Here is a 17328-nt window from a genome sequence, read left to right on the forward strand (position 1 = left end):
GAGCATGCGTTCCGCGGGACCCGCCGTGTTTTGATGGCTAACGTGTGGGCCGAAGTCGGAGGGGAGGATCATCGCCGCCGCTCACGAGGAGGCATCCATTACGGGAAGAGACAAGCGAGCCGAGTGAGTTACGGAGTCAGTTAACTCCGTCTCTCCCTCTCGGTAATAACTTGTAAGGCTGTCTCTCCCATCTGTTGTGCTTCCTCCCCGACTTTAATGGCATATCCTCAGTGTTTTTCCTAAGCGAGAGTTTATACCCTCGCGCACTCTGGATCCACTGGGGACACATTTTAGTTCCTTTTTCCAAATACCTCACATAATTTGAAGCATGAGAGAGAATGGGGAGTTCTGCCCAGTGCTATATCTCGCCCTGCAAAACATATCTATCATATTAAGTCAGACGATTTAAGCCTTGTAAATTTGAAAACAAGTGAAAAAAAATACAAGCTGAATTTTCACTATACTTATATTAAATTATGATAAAACCATAACAGCTAAAGGGGCAGACAACCATGTTGATTTTTGTCATTATGGTTCATTAACTGAAACAGCCTTTTAGCTTAGAGTGTACAGATTTTAGGGATATGAAGCATTTTAAAGGGGCACTATGTCATTTTGGAGAAGCAGTTCAAACTAATAATGATACAAACTCAAATATATTTATCTCATCCATAAGTGAATAAACAAGCTGTTCTCAGAGGAAAATAAGGCCCCAGCACTGTTTGAGGCTAGAAAAGTGGCAGGGTCCGCCACATATAAACAAAGTAAAACAGTATGAAAGTGTGTTGTCCTTTTAAGGTCAGTTTGTTTATTCAGTTTGTTCAGTCGTGAAAAGTTTGAGAGTTTGTTTATTTAGTTTGTTTAGGCTTAAATTTGTTTGTATTTTTGTAATTGATGACACAATTTCAATACTTTTATAAATTGTTATGGTTTATTGACTTACATAACCTTTTACCTTCAGTTGTGCAGATTTGGGGGGATATGGAGCATCTGAAAGTTCTGCAAGAAAAGATATTACAATTGGCAACAATACCAATGAAATAATAATAAATAATACTTTTAAAGATTGTGTAACTTACTGTGATTAAACCTCCTTAAAGGTGCTTTATGTAAGAACAGGCCCCCTCACAAATTCATACTCCAAACAAATAGAGGCCAGCATATCACCAAAGTAGCTGCTAACTGCTGCCAGCTGTAGCTGCTGTTAGCTAGTTAGCTCAGTTGGTGGTGCAGCTATTGGAGCGTTGCTATGAGACAGGGTGGGCCAGGACATTTAGCATGCTAACTTCAACGGATATATCCACGACACAATACATAGACGTCATAGACATAACATCAGAACTCTTATTTCTTCACTCTGTTGACAATTTGAGTTGGACAATATAGGTCCAAAATCAATGCAGCTCATTAAGGCCAGTATTAATGAGTGCTGTTAGGCAAGCTTATTAATTATAACAGCTGAAATGGAGAAAATAACGAGTGAAAAGTCTTTATAGGTTAAACAAGCAGAGGACTTTTATTCAAAAGACTGCTGTTAAAGACTGAATAGTGCACGGATAAATGACAATCTACTGGAACAAAGAGGCAGAAATTCATACAGCGTTCAGTGTTACGGTACCCAGCAGACTACCGGAGGTCACTTCCCTCCTCCTGGTATGTGTGAAGGTAATAAACCCAAACTGAGTGTAACTGTCAGTGGGAGCTGCTGGCCCCTGATTAACTGAACCAGTGTTGCGTTAAGGCCTCAGCAGGCTCGAGTCTGGGCGAACGCTGAAAAGCTGAACAAACATCCCTCTGCACAGTGCACAGATACATTCATATTAGTTTTATTAATGAAATAAAATGTGTCTAAAAGCATCAGGAGCGCTGTTTTTCAAAAAGCAGTGCAGCGTATATTTGTTTGAGAGGCTCCGACTACCGATGTGTTTTCACTCGCTGCTGTCGCTGCCCAGACTCAGGTAGGGGTCAAGCTGCTTCAGGTAAATACGGTCCAGAGATATGCAGATGTAGCACCGGTTATGTAACCACCTTTACGGCCTGAGGCGTGGAGGGAGAGCAGAGGAATGTGAAACTCGCAGAGCAACCATCAGACACTTGGGAAAAAGACTCTGGAGCTTCACGTGTCAGAAGATGAGCCAAGCAGCTACCTCAGGTTCACTTCATGTCCATGTCAGTCTTAAAGCTCTTACCACCTGTTGCTGTCTATATTTGATGGGTATGGTCCTTGAGGTTAACACCCTCCAGCAGACATTACGCAACACTTATTTGTTTCATTAAATTATATATATTTTTGGTTGGACATTTAAATCATGCGCTGCCCTTACAAGCACTATCCTTTATCAGCGGGAGGATCTGCTGTCCTCAGGCCACGAGGCCACACAGGAGCCACTTCCTCGAAAAGAGCCCATTACATAAGAAGCAGCCATGTCTCAGATGGCCTTCGAGAGTGTTTGCTGTTGACCCTGGCCAAACCATCCATCACCTGTGATGCCAAGTCAAAGGGCAAGCTGTCACCACTCCTGCCCACTTAAACTCTGTCAGAATGAACACTTGGCTCCAGAAGTCTTTAACTTCCATCTAACCCCAAATATCGTGTTGCTCAGGTTGTTCTGTCCAGGTGGTTTTCGAAGAAACACATTAAATGTTCATCTGTGATTGGCAAGTTATTATGGTTACAGTGACTGACTGTATATACATGTTTCATATAAGGCACACCCTTGACATAATATTTAACAAACACATATTTCATATGAGTTTATGCATTGTGTTGACGAGATACCTACTGAAGTTAGCATGCTAACCAGCTAGCCCTGACTTGTCCTTTTTCATAAGACCACTCAGAGCTCGCAGTCTGGAATGCTAGGTGCACAGCTGACTGATATAACTGAGCTAACTAGCTAACGGCAGCTACAATCAGCAGGAGTGAGCACTTACTCTGGTGATTAGCTGCCCCTATTTGCATGAAATCAATAAGTGGCCAATTCCTACATATTGTAGCAGTCCCATTGTTTGAGACTTGCTATCTTTCTGTATTTTGGGCTGATTTTCCCAAATCCCTCTTGACTGATTGCAGGGGATGCAGATCACCTGTGTGCAGGGTGGGAGACTGACTCCTGATTGAGGAGTGGAAGCAGCTTGGGGCGTTCCCCTCCCAGCCAATCATGGTGTGATGACACCCTTTTGTGAAGGCTTAGAAGAGGTGGGGAATGGCACACAGGTGGCTCTCACAGTCATTCTGAGTCTGTCCCTGACTCACTGATAACCTCATCCCTGTAGATTGCCAGCCAGACACTCTGGTCAGTTTAGGCCCTATTGTGTTTTCTTGGCTGCCCTGTGTCATTCTAGTGAGGAAACTGGGTTTATTTGGGAACCCCTTGAAACCCAACAACTGGGCAGTTGTTGTATTCATACGCCAAAAAAATGGGGGCAGCCTATCACCAGAAATGTGGTGCGTCCACCCCTATCATAAGCAAATGCTGAGTCCTCCCTATATGTCTTTGTGCCTTTCAACAAACTGCTTTTAACACTGTCAGTAATTCCATTTAAACTTATTGCTAAATACCAAAAGGCTACCATCTGCTTACTCATCCTTTACAAGAAACATTGCAAACTTAGCATCTTTCTGGTTCCCTTGACAAAAAGCCTATGAGTTGTTTTTTCTACTGGATTTTGGATGATTGCAGAGAAGAAGCTGTGTGGCTGCTCAGCAAGGCAATCTTTACAAATGAACACCACTTCTATGATTTTTGAAGTGTAAATGAAACTGCCAGAATTCAAAACTAGTGTTCTCCAGTGGCCAAGTGATTTGATCATAGAGCTCATGTCCATGCACTGGACTGCAAGATCACTGGTTCAGATGGCAGCCATATTTATTAAGACATGCAAATGTTTTATAATTAAAACGTGGGGTATTTACCGACGTACTTGTATCATGAACATGAACATATATGCTTGTGCAGCTTGTCCATAAATATAGAGTTGTGGAAGTTAAATCACCAGGTAGAGATTAACCAAAAATTTTCCATTGAATATCTGGTGAAGGTCAAGAAAAAAATGAATTGTGGTTAAAATACAATGGACATTTATCACAGATCTGTGAAGGGATGCGAACCGTAACTGGGTGTGCTCCACATCCATCCACTACTCCACCTCCGCTTCCTTAATTACTTCCTGCAGTGGCACCGAACAGTGGCAATGCACGTATATCTAGAGATGAGGAAACAATGCTGAGACAGATTGATGTCACCGCTGACAGATATTTCCATCACTGGCTGTGACGACAGGGAGGAAAGGTCTAAATTCTCTTAAATCACTCCACCAAATCACTTCCTTTCTAGGTTTTTGTGCAAATCTTCACACAAATCCTGCCCCATGGCACGGAACAACGAAAGGTTGTTAACAGGCACCCAGCGGCTTCTCAAGTAGATCATTACTTTAATGACGTGGGTATTTAGCCAGCCAAATGTCACTGTGTTTTTAAGATGCCTGTTTTTTTTGTGACTCAAGCCCAGCCTCGCATGCATCACGCCCGAACTACGTCACCAGTGATGCAAACTGCCCCGCTATGCACCCTGGGTTGTCTATAATGAAAAAACTAACATTAAGTCGAGCACTCATACGTGACCTGTTTCCGAATTCTGAAAGGTGACTCGGTATCAGGCTCATTAGTGTGTGCGTGTGTGGGTTTGTGTAAGAGAGTAGTAAGCCTTTCGTTTGTGATGGCATATGAAGTCACGGTTTCACACACGTGGTGCATTGTGTGCCTGGTGCCCGCTGCGGCTCCCAGCTGTTTATGAGACTATTTCCCAGGGAAAGTCAGAATGCTAATGGAGTCACTTAACCACTCTACCCTTTAGAGACAAATGGAGCGAGAGACAGGGAGATAAAGTGGAGAGAGAGAGAGTTTTATAGAGGATACTCCAAGATTTCTTGAAGTAATTACGAGCTACTGCGAGCATCAAAGCCATATTTTGCAGAGTTTATGAGAAACAAACCTGAACAAGCAGACTGCTTTTCATAACTTTCAGTTAAGTGCCTTAAATGCAGCAAAACAAAATCTTATTCATCTTTTATTTAACCTCAAGATTCATATCCCCTTTCAATTCACAAGAAAAGCGATCATTGCCCCAAAAACAGCCAAGTCTGGTATCCATTGTGACCAAACAGAGAGAGAGGGAAATCCCTCTTAAAATGACCAAATTGCTAACTTCCCCGATGATATATTTGTTTCTACTGATGTCAGAATCATTCCTAAACTTGGCATAAGTCAGAACCTGGAACCGGTATTCCTGATTTGCCATGATTGCCCAAGCACAACCTCCCCTCTGATATCATCACTGACGCCAGTGTAGAGGTCATCACACCTGCACACCACCCTCGCTTTCCAATGGGTGAGGGTGGAAACCACAACGAGGAAGAGGAAAGGGGTTTTTTCGATGAAGCCTGTTAACGACACCGTGGCTCATCAGGAAACAAAAGGGGAAGCGACGGGGTGGCTGACTAATGTTGAGCCACATGGTGTGATTCAACTCCCTGGTCAATAACAGAGGGCAGGAGGACTCTTCCAGTTATTGTTTCACACTTTCCGGGGGTGGATATGCTGAGAAACACCCTCAGTCGCCTAGTGACCACATACACTGCAAATTGTGCCCAGCTGAACAGCTCGGTCTGCCAGGAACAAGTTTAATTGAATGCTAGAACACCAAATAAAAGTTACCACTTCAGATATTTGTTACATATTGAAAACGGTAACAATATATCTGCATTTTAATTCAAAACATGCAACAAAATATGCTAAATGTAAGGGAAATAACAGTCTTGTCATTATATTTGTGGTGTTTTGCAGAAATATCTGCTGAAGTAAGCATGCTAACCAGCTAGCTCCGGTCCATCCTGGTCCAAAAATGCTCCTGGAGCTCCCAGTCCGGACCGCTAGCTGCACAGCTACGGCATCTACAGTTAGCGGTAACTCTGGTGATGTGCTTATTTTGAGTTAGAATTCATGAAGGTTGCCCGTTCTTACATATTCCACCTTGAGTCCTGATGAGTCTTTGTCTTGCGAAATCTACAAGATGGCTCCTCAAGCATATGTAATAATGCAGGTGTTATGCTATCTCAAGTTCCCTATTATTTCACTTCATGATGTGATTTAGTGGTGCATAAAAACTAATTTACACCTAATTAAATTAAAGCCAGCCAATTTCGATGTGTGGAAACAGTAGGCCTTTCGGCCCCCTGAGAGTCTGTGGCCATATCATAAGCTACCCAATACTAGAGCTTTAAATTGTGAGTCCAACAGCAATCTTCTCCTGGACCTGAGTTATTTCAACATTCTATCGTGCACAAGTCACATTGCAGTCACGTGCAGACGTGCACAAGCCTACACGTACATACACAGATGCCCGCAATAAGAACCTGATCAGCGTTTTCTTTGCGAGAGAGCGGCGGGCATTAAGTTCGAAACACACTTCCTTCTGTGTATTTACTTTGAGTGCCGGTTGAAAGAAACCCATCATGTTCAAGAATGTGAAACAAAAGTTCTCCTTTCATGAACCAAGAATCTGAGATAACTGGAGTCATATGGGCCCGCCGGTTTCAACTCCTCCAGTAGGGCTGGGAGGGAAACCAGTTCAGACCCAGCTACGCACACATCTCCATTAGATCTCATTCTGCACAATATAGCAGCTGTAGTTTTCAAAATTATGGCATTACATTTAAGTTAATAATAACAATAATAATATAATTTTTGCACATTTTTTTTATTTTCAATTTGTTTTTTTAAAGCTGCAATTTGTGAAAAATGGCCACCTGTAACATTTATACTTAAAACAAACGGGGCAGGAGTAACCGCTAACTGCTGCTAGCTGTAGCTGCCCTTAGCTGGTTCGCCCAGGTACCCGTACAGCCAGCTGTTCAGACTAAGAGCTCAGGGACCAGGGGAGCATTGGTGTTTTTACAGTCAGCACAGGGGCTTTGGACCAGGATGGGCCAGGGCTAGCTGGTTAGCATGATAACTTCAGTAGATATCTCTGCAACACAACACAGACATCATTACATCAAAACTGGTATTTGTTCACATTCTGTTGATGATTTCAAGGATTTTTAAAAATGTTTTCAACTAAAACATTTACATTTTGCATCTATAAGGGGACCCTACCAGCAAATCAGACGTGGCCATGGAATAAATTCTCTTTTTCCTATTGGCCTACAAATAAAGTTTCATTGTTCAGTTTCAAGTGGCTACTTTCTGTCAACCTTGATCATATTAACATCATATCTAATCCTTTGGGGACTTGACCACTTGCACTGAGTGGTGACTGGAGCCTTTAATTTTCCTCAAAGCTCAGGTCAGAGGTTAGACAAAGATCAATAATCAGGAGGTGTTGTTGGAACTGGAAGCTTTCCCGTTCTTGGACGGCTCGGTCTGTTGACACAGGGCTCGTCATTTCATGAATTACGATCCAGTTTGGATCAGAAATGTAATGCTGTACACTGACAGTATTACTATAAACCTTGTGAAACCATTGAAGTATTGCCACTTGAGCAGCAATTTCAACCCAAAATGAGGCCTCATTTAAAACCTCAACAAGTTAGTGTCACATAGTTAGTAAGTTGAGAGCTTCCTGAAATCATCTTAAATGTCTCAACATTTCCAGAGAACTGTGAGGATGTACAGCACAGCCTTGAATCACTCCATATATGGAGCAATATTAGCTTTTGCAGTTATTATTATCTTGACTGACAGACAAATTGACTCGTACCTTTTGGCTGGGCACCTTGATGTAAACCTGAGAGCCAACATCTTGACACGAGAGGGATGCCGGGAAAGGAATTGGCTTTCCAAACTAAAGAAAAATCAATAGAAAGAGCTTCTTTTGCTCACGTTTTTTCTGAGCGCTGGAAGCTGGACGATCAGCAGGGTTGCACAGACGGTGGAATGCGGAGTTTCTGGACTGAAAGTGGAGGTTGGCAGAGAAATCCCTCCGCTGCTCCAAAAGACAATCCTCTAAAGTCACGATTTAAACACAAAGGCAGCAGGTATAATACACATTGGACGATGCGGAAGAATGTGATACACTGCGAGTACTTGAAAAACGAGGGCAACATCATCTAGTCGTTTGGATTAATCACTTCACTGACTCTGTTGTTGAAAAGTTTTAGGTTATCTTAATTGCTAAAGTAACAGTAGCCACTCTTTGCTTTAAATCAGTGTCAGAAACAATGCAGCTGCTCTGCCTCGACTGCATTCCTTTTAATTAGCAGCTGGACTGAGATTTGTGAAAGTTATTCTTCCATTACAGCCTCTCCAGAACTTTCCATTACAATCTGAAGGGGGGGAGAATGTGCAGACTCAGCATTAAGGGAGTCAAGACAGTGAAAAGAGAGAGCTTGCACCTTCCCTAAAGATCTATCTTTTTCTTGCAGTCTCTCTTTCCTCCTTGACAAAGCACACATTGCACAGCACATATGGGAGGCCCCTGACAGGAATATGGGTTTAAATAGGGGGAAAAAAAGCTGATGCACAGACTTACAGGAACAAGGACTGCTCTGTATGGCCCATTCATTCGTGGCAGGTACCTCTGTCTCCAGCCAAACATCAAATGAGAAGGAGGTACTCACTAGAAAAGCATCATCTTGACTTGGAGGCCTTTCCACCAACATGGTGCCAGTGCTGTTCCAGTTAGCACACCTTATTTTCAACTGTTCTGAGCATCTCAGCCAAAGATTCATTAGTAAGGAACCCAAAAAGTCCCTTTCGACCAAAGTGAACCAAGTGCTGGTTCAGAGTTGGTAAGTCAGAAGATGCTACATTAGCTCTGGTATTTAAAATTGGTGGTCGCAAGCAGTTTTTAGTTGGTCATGTAACGATAACCCTGCCCCAAGCCCCTGATGTAAGCATTTTAGATCTAGCTCAGCAAATTGTTGGTGCCACTCTGGAACCCGTTTTCCTGTCCGAGCGCCAGTTCTTTGGCTGTCGAAATGCAAAGAACTGGTTCCAGAGAAGGCACTGGCTCCGAACCAGCACCTGAACTGCCTTGGTTGAAAAGGGGTAAGCTAGAACCATAACAATAACAGGTTCTGGTTCAGATAAGTGTGGACCAAAGTGGGTGTCATATTCTAGAGGTCGCTGCTCGGTGGATACGCTGGCTGGTTCGCCAAGTAGCACCACGATTCCAAGAATCTTTTTAGCGGAACTAGTTCAAGAACCTGAGCTAATTGGGTGGAAAAGGGGTTTATGTGTCTTGCTATTTGTCCCAGTTTACTGTGTTCCTTTCCCTTGTCTCAAACACTACTTCCTACACTGTAGCTCCAAACTTAATTTCTTTTTATAGAGCGGAAAATATTTACCAAGGTTTTTAATGACTCTGCCGGAATCTGTTTGCGAGGAAAATAACACAAAGATGAATTCCTTTGGGATGGATGGATGGAAAGAAAAGGAGATGAGAGGAGCGGAGAGAGAAGGGTGGCGAGCTCCACCCGGAGACCCAGATTCGCCATCGAGAGGACGGAAAGAGAGAGAAAGAGACAGATGAGATGAAAGAGGTGAGTCAGGCATGAATGGATAGGATACAAACAGAGTTAGGGACATGGCAGCACAAGGCCAAAGTCGAGGCACAGAGGGGTTGGAGTGAACTAGCCGCCTTGGCTGAGAGTTGATATATGGGGCCGATGGCAGGGCCGACGGACGGATGCCTTTCTCGGCTTCTTGTAAATGGGACAAAGCAGGCAATCTGCCCTGTATTTTCTCAGACTACCCTGTGTACTTTGGGATCAAGGGTGAGGCCTGGTATAGATTAAGTGAAATGGCAGAAATTGACTGGGCTTTGACAACTAAACAGCTGTTTGTGAGAAAAGGTCAAGAGGTCGCAGACAGGTGACTGCCTGCAGAAAGCAGGATCAAAGCGGGGTCCTCCAGAGTTCACGTTCATTTGAGTGCAGCTCATCAACAAAGCAGGCGTCCTAGACACAACAACGTGCCACAGCTTTTTTCCCCTACCCTTTGTCTCCGCGATGGGTTTGATCTTCTGAATATAACCTCATTTACGCTTCACTGCACTCTGCCAGTGACACACGGAATGAATGGAAGCGCTTTGAAGCGCCGAAAGAGGACAAATGTGAATTCCCACATGTCCGGAGACACCCTCACATCTCAGCTGACGGACAATAAGCGCAGATCAATCTGGGCGCACAACAAAGGACGTCTCTGTTTACTATCCGCTGTCAAACAGTAGACACGAGGGACTTCTAACTGCTAATTAGCACGGGAGTTGTACTGTGCAGTGTTTTAATTTCGACTTCTCTTTAGTAGCCCTGTGGAGACTTTCCGCTCTAAATACCCAAGAATTGCATCCACATGGACTGTGGAGGAGTAGTCGGTTTTGCGAGGTATTTGCTCAAGGACCTCTGAGCCTCTGCATGTGTGTGACGACTGAATCCACGACCGACACTGAAAACCTGACAACAACTTCAAAAGCACCTGGATCCTGTTTGTGTGCTCACGTGTCTGTACATTGACTTTTTGTACATACATCTTCTTCCTATGTATTCACACTTTATATGTTTGCATGCACCAGACCTGTGTTTGAGTGCATGCAAATGGAAAATGGATTGGCCCCAATTTGTCTGTCTTCCTTTTGTTCACATTATCTCATACACCAGTGATTAGAATCAATTAAGGATTGGCTGACAATGCACAGATTTAAGCCTGATTTTAACTCTCAAATGGTGACTCCAGTCTTATTTTAGAATCAGGACAAATTTCCAACAAACTGGCTGCCATTTGACGTTAGGTCATAGTGTGTCCTGACTGTGCAGAAAGGATGATTTAACCTCTTATTCCTGGAAATGTATGTAAAATTATGGAAATTTTGGGTAAAGGCATGGTTTTGGACTCTTTTGAAAGGCTATAATATGATTTTTCTCACCATAAGGTGTTAGAAGCTCTGTAAATGCTTTGAACACACTGAATTATTTATTTTTCTGGCCCACAAATTTTAATGCAAAAATCAGCCTGCGGATGCCCTGTAACTGCCCCTATTAGCAAATAGGAAAACACAATGGGTCCACATCATATAGTCTTACATGGTACAAGTTCAAGATTAGATTACAATATCACTAAAAATGCACACTTAACGCATTTTTCTCTGGAAATATTCAAGTGCCTGGCAAAATGAATGCCATTTTGTGACGTCAAAGTACCCCTGCTTGAGAGTAACGTGGGCAAAAACTAATTTTGGTCTTTTTTACAAAATTAACTCAATTATTTAAATTAAATAAAAACAAATGCTTAGGTGGATAAACATCCTATTCAGAGAGCAAAATGCATAAAACTACATAAACTTGCACAATACAGCTTTAAAACCTGAAATGAACTCCATGGGTTGGAAATCTCATTGGCTACATGATGCATCAATCATTCATGCATCAAGGAGAAAGAAGAGAGTCCGGGTCACTGGTTTACACCATCACTCATTGGCTGTTGTAGGCTCTATGGTGGGCATAGAAGCTCATATCTTCTCATATAAACTGTCAATGAAACAGCTGCCATTTCAGGATCTCTGCTGTAGAGGGATGTCTGCTACGAAATGAGAGGAGTCTTTTAAAAAAAAAAAAAGCATGATGAAGCATTCGTGATCCAGCTTTCCTAATCACAAAAACAATGTCACGAATTTGTTGCCAATTCAATCAACAAAAACCTGACAGATTCATTATTCCAGGACAGCGTTCACTGTTCCTGAACTGTTATTATCCCTTCAGGAATGAAGACATGACAATGTGAGTTACGGATCAGACATTTTTGCTGACTGGCCTTTTCTGCAGTTCATGAACAAGCTTCAAACCCATTGGACTCCTGACATGTCAGGCCACTAGTCCAGACTGTTTCATTGAAGCCAGATGGCTAGTAGAGTGCGCTTACTTCTACAGCCTAATGATGCATTTCTTCATCCACCTAACAAATGACAGAGAGATAAAGATTAGAGCAGAAGACAGAGGGAATGGAAGATCAGAGGGAGGGATGTGGGCCATTGTTCCGCAGGGAGTAATAAAACTCAAAAAGATTAAAGCAGAAGCTTATTAAAATTAATGATAGAACGGAGTTACTTTACCTTCGTTTGACCCATCACTCTTCCTTTGTCTGATCAGGCATCCCGTTGGTCATCCAAGAACTGGAGTGCGTCTTGAAAATGTGGTTGCAATTATCCACAAATGATCTTTTTTCTCTTCTTTTTCTCTCTATTTTTTTGGACCAGGCAGGAATCTGTGGAACGTGTTGGCTTTCCACAGGCTCAGGTGGACATACTCTGTTCGCCATCTCTGTTTAATGACACCCAGTCGTATTCGTGGTCGCTCGCGAAAGAGCAGCTTCCTTTAGATATTTATAAAACTTTGTGATTCTGATGAAGAATTCTGGTTCACGATGTGGTTTTAGTTAACGTTTATTTCATTTATTGCATGTTAACGGTCATGAAAGTCGGTTTAACGTTCCAGGTTTGATACTCTATGGTCCAAAGTGTCCTTTTGCAAGACTCTAAATCATTTTTAACACAGAAATGAAATGCTGCTGACCTTTGACCTCTCTATGAGCAGACTTAGGGGCATTCACAAAGACAAGTTACCCTCGTGATGCTCAATAGAGTATCACAAAAGGCTTTTAAAGGCTTAGATTCTGTCTGACTGTGTGATAAATTATGGAATTGCCTTGAGATCAGACTTCCAAAAAAACAGGACAAACACAGTGAGTCATGACTATAGGAGCCGTTCCTCATTACGCTAAGGCTTTCAACAAAGTGGGTATCGGGCTACTCCGTCTGAGTCAGAGTAGTGCACGTTCAGGATGTGTGAGAAACTTTCTCCACAACTGTTTACTATTTGCGGTGTGGGACTTGAGCCCTCTATTTCCCCACAACAAATAATCAGGTTTAGTGGGAATGTGCCTACATGCATGAATCTTAAAATAACAAATTTAACTGATGGAAAAAATACATATTTGGTCTACTTTCTGTAAAATATCTATTTCACCAAACAGAAACTGAGAAAACTCTATAAAGTGAAAACAACTGCTCAGTTACAACTTAAAGTGAAAACAGACAAGTTTTCCCCCCCTAGCGTTTCCAAGTGGTATTATTCTTGGCGTTTTCCTCATACAGGACAAAACGTGAGTTTAACCATTCATTTAGTTTGTAATGGTGCCAGGCTGCCAGCTTGACTGGGTCGTCACTCAGTCTTCATTTTCCCGATTTTGTGCCTGGTGGCAGACAAAATAGCAATGGAACCATTACATTGTGCAATCAGCATTCAGCATCGGCTGTTGCAATCTTTTACAATTGACTTGTATTAATCACTTTATTATTGGCCATGTGTCTGCAGATTGTAATGTAACATGGAAATGAGACAATTTATTCCCAGTTTTTAACTGTTCACGTACAAAGAGTAAGCTAAATACAAACAAATCATGCTGTCTTGTATGTTCAATAACATCAATCACTTTCATTTGAAGAGTTAGATGAGAAGTTTGATACCACACCATGTATGTACGTTAAATATGAAGCTAGAGAGTGTTAGCTAAGCTTACAGTAGCACTGGGGCTGGAGGCAGTTGGAAACAGCTAGCTTGGCTCTGCTCAAATGTTAAATAAAACCTACATACCAGCACCTCTTGAGATCACAAACAAACACGTATCTCATGAGCTTTCAGGGTGCTGGTGGTTAGATTTTTTTTAACCTTTGGACGGAGACAGATTAGCTGTTTCCCCCTCCAGTCGTCATGCTCAGCTAAGCTAACCGTCTCCTGGCTGTAGCTTCGTAGTTAGCACTAAAACATTAGAGTGGTTTCAATCTTCTCATCTAACTCTTGGCAAGAAAGCAAATAAGTGTATCTTTTAAGGTCATAATTTGAAGTTTAAAAATCACACAATTTAGCCGTTTTCAATCCTAATGGTACAATAACAATAAGGATGGGTAATCACAGAGACTGAAGCATCTAAAGATTCTATGCACCACTTCTCAGCCCATCCAAGTCCAGATCTTGGCGGTTTATCCAAGTTGAGACTGGATCAGACCAGCCTTTATATTCTCACTGAAGTTCCAGACAGGTTTAAGACAGGATCACAACAGTCTTGATGATGGAGCACGCTGAGAGAAGATTTCCTCTTTAGCTTAAAAACCTTTTGGGAAACTCTGAAGTCCTGGATAGAATCCAGCGGTCTATGCCTCCCCTAATATTTCAAAGTGATTTTAGGAGCTTAAGCGCTATATAGTATATTAAGCACTGCATTAAGTGTCATTATACGACATCCTACTTGATAACAGTCAGACACTGGTGGGAATTTCAAGGCATACTATGAAACATTTCAGCACGTGAATTTTTGTTGAAAACGTTCAAAAATGCACTTAAATTATCAACATAATGTGAAGAAATAAGATATTTGACATTATATCAAAGATGTCTATGTCTGAGATATCTGCTGAAGTTAGCATGCTAACCAACTAGCCTTGGCCCATCCCTTTTCATAATACCACTCCAAGACCCCAGTCTGGACCACTAGCTGCAAGGCTATCTGAGTTAACTCGTTAACGGCAGCTACAGTTAGCTGCAGTTTGCAATTACTCTATTTGCTTGCCGTATGAAATCGAAGCCAATGTTCGAACCCAGAGTATTCTGTCATTTTATTCAAGGCTACGGTGTTTCAATGGCATTATATCCACCAGATGATATGTCAGAGAGGAAGAGTGTTTTTTTTTTTCTTTTATTATTGTTGTACTGTTCACTCGTGATGGATGGTGGCTGTTTAACAATGAAGACAACAATATGTATTGGACCAATAATTTAATAGACCAACATCGGGTAATTCCATATCCTTATCCATATTCTACGTCCTACATCTACCCAAATCTTATCAAAAGTATTATTCATGGACCAACAAATGCTGAATCCAGCTGCAGTCATGTTTCAATGAGAAGCAGAAACAATAAAAACATTATATCAGATGGAATATGCTGCACATGCAGTAGCACGAGTCACTGCCAAAATAACGTGTATGCTTTCAATATGTCGAGTTTTTTCTTCCTAATAAAGTGTGAAATATATTGGGGCCTGTTTTGTCTTGGAACAAAACTGCTGATTTTGGAGGCTTATTTTATTTTGTCTCAGCTACCAAGAGCCACATGTTGAAGCTGATTTCTCTTGAGTGATTTAAACTGCTGTAGGTCCTATAAATAACATGAAAAAGGCTGAGAATATGGCACCTCGTGGAGTTGTGGGGCTTTCAACCCACTGGGGTTGTTTTCTTTACATTTATAACTCACTCAGGTAATCCCCTCAGACTTCAGCAAGTTGACCAACAGCTTCATTAGTGCTTTATGTTGCAATAAAGCCTGTAGTAAATAAACAATAACTTGTTTGTTGCATCTGAACAGCAAGAAAAGGGCCCTGAGGTTGCGATGGGTGGACTGGGGATTCACACTGCTGAGCTGGTGAGTTTGCAAGCGTAAAACTTCGGGGGATTTTGAGGGGAGGGCTGCACACGTGCACGTATCCCCGTCCAAATAATCACTCCCGCCTGCATCTCAGCTGTAAGTGCTTGGGGGCCCGTGGAAAGGAGGGTGGGAGGCCCTTTATGTAAACAGAGAGCTGAGGGGAACAGGGGGCCCTATGGAGTGTCAAGGACCACGGAAGTATTCAATCCTGTTGTGACATGCTCACCTCGACGAAAAAACAAAGCCTACCCAGAATCCCCGTGACCTGCTTTCAGCTTCACATATGGACACACACATGCATAGGAGGCCACCAGACGATGTACAGTGAGTGTGTGTGTGTGTGTGTGTGTGTGTGTGTGTGTGTGTGTGTGTGTGTGTGTGCATCAGAAGAGGAAGGGAGGGTGGAAAGAAAAAAGGTAGGAAGAAAAGAAAAAGATGATGGATCAGAGAGATAATAGAGATAGAGGTAAGGAAGATCAGGGACAGCTGATGTGTCGGTCCAGTTGCCGGGATGATGCAAAAGGGCTGGTATTCTCTGACACCATACCTTCCTCCGCACGTGTTGCACCAGATACATGGTTCTCATCATAAGGTGGAAAACTGGCCGCCTGCCATCACCTAGCTAGCTACTTGCCATGTGACTTCATACCCAGAAGTCTGGTTTTCCCTGCTCCCCCCATCCCACACATGTGTTTCAAAGGTGTACACATTGGCGCACAGACAAAAACAAAGCCATCATATGCATTCACTCATCTATTTACAGGGGAAACAGGGCCGCTGGGACGACTGATTCGAAGCGTTAAGAAGCCTGCATGGATTGAAGCTTTGCATCGCTCCGAATTTCAATAAAACATCTGCTGCTAAATAAACATCTCTGCAAGGATGCAAATTATAGCCTTGGCGAAGATCTGCAGACCTAAAACGCAACGAAGCAAAACATCCATCACTTTTTCCATCCTCATGAAGTTAATTAATTTTTATGAGCGTTCTGCTGTTTGGTCTCACTTAATTATACCAGGGTGGTAGATTGGAGTAGGCTCATTTTTCACCTTTGTTTACACTCAAGGCATATTAGTTTCGTCCAAATGCCCTAATTTCAAAAGTGAAAAATTGCTACCTTTTGCGTTTGTCAAAGACTTTTACGCCAGGCAGAATTAAACATGCCGGCACGATAGTGATATAAAAAGTTCCCCACTGTTTCGGGCTCTAAAGGTGTTGCAGAAATACTGTTGAAGAGATCACACCCATGAAAACACAAAGCAAATCTTTTGGGAAGACGGGGGACTCAAAACCTACAGCCCAGTCGCAGGATATAATGTTTGCAGTTAAAGTTTCTGGAAAACATGGATACATCCAGAGTTGACATTTGTACCAGATGTGGCATATCACGTTCACAATATATGCATATTAGTGGAGGGGAAGCCGATAGCATTACTACAAGCAACAAGGCTGCTAACAGGCCACAGCAGTTCGAGTCTGTAGGAACCTTTGCAGCTGCTGTAGTGCTGACCGAAACCTATTTTGGCTCTTTTTCTTGGGAAGTCAGACCATCTCCAGCTGATTCTGAGGCAACCAAAACTGGCTATTTTTCAGGGGAAGTCCAACCATCTCCAGTCATCTTGGTGGAGACCAAAACTTGATGTTTTTCATGGGAAGTCATGCCATCTCCAACTGTTTTGGCAGCAACCAAAACCGCATTTTTCATGGGAAAGTGGACCATCTTCAGCTGTTTTTGTGGCAACCAAAACAGGTATTTTATGCCAAACCATGATGTTTTCCCAACCCCAACCAAGTGGTTTTTGTGCATCAACCAAGGCAGAGAATAAGGACAGCGATATTAAAAAAGAGAAAT

Source organism: Pagrus pagrus, assembly GCF_965226575.1.
Source record: "Pagrus pagrus genome assembly, chromosome: 24".
NCBI lineage: Eukaryota > Metazoa > Chordata > Actinopteri > Spariformes > Sparidae > Pagrus > Pagrus pagrus.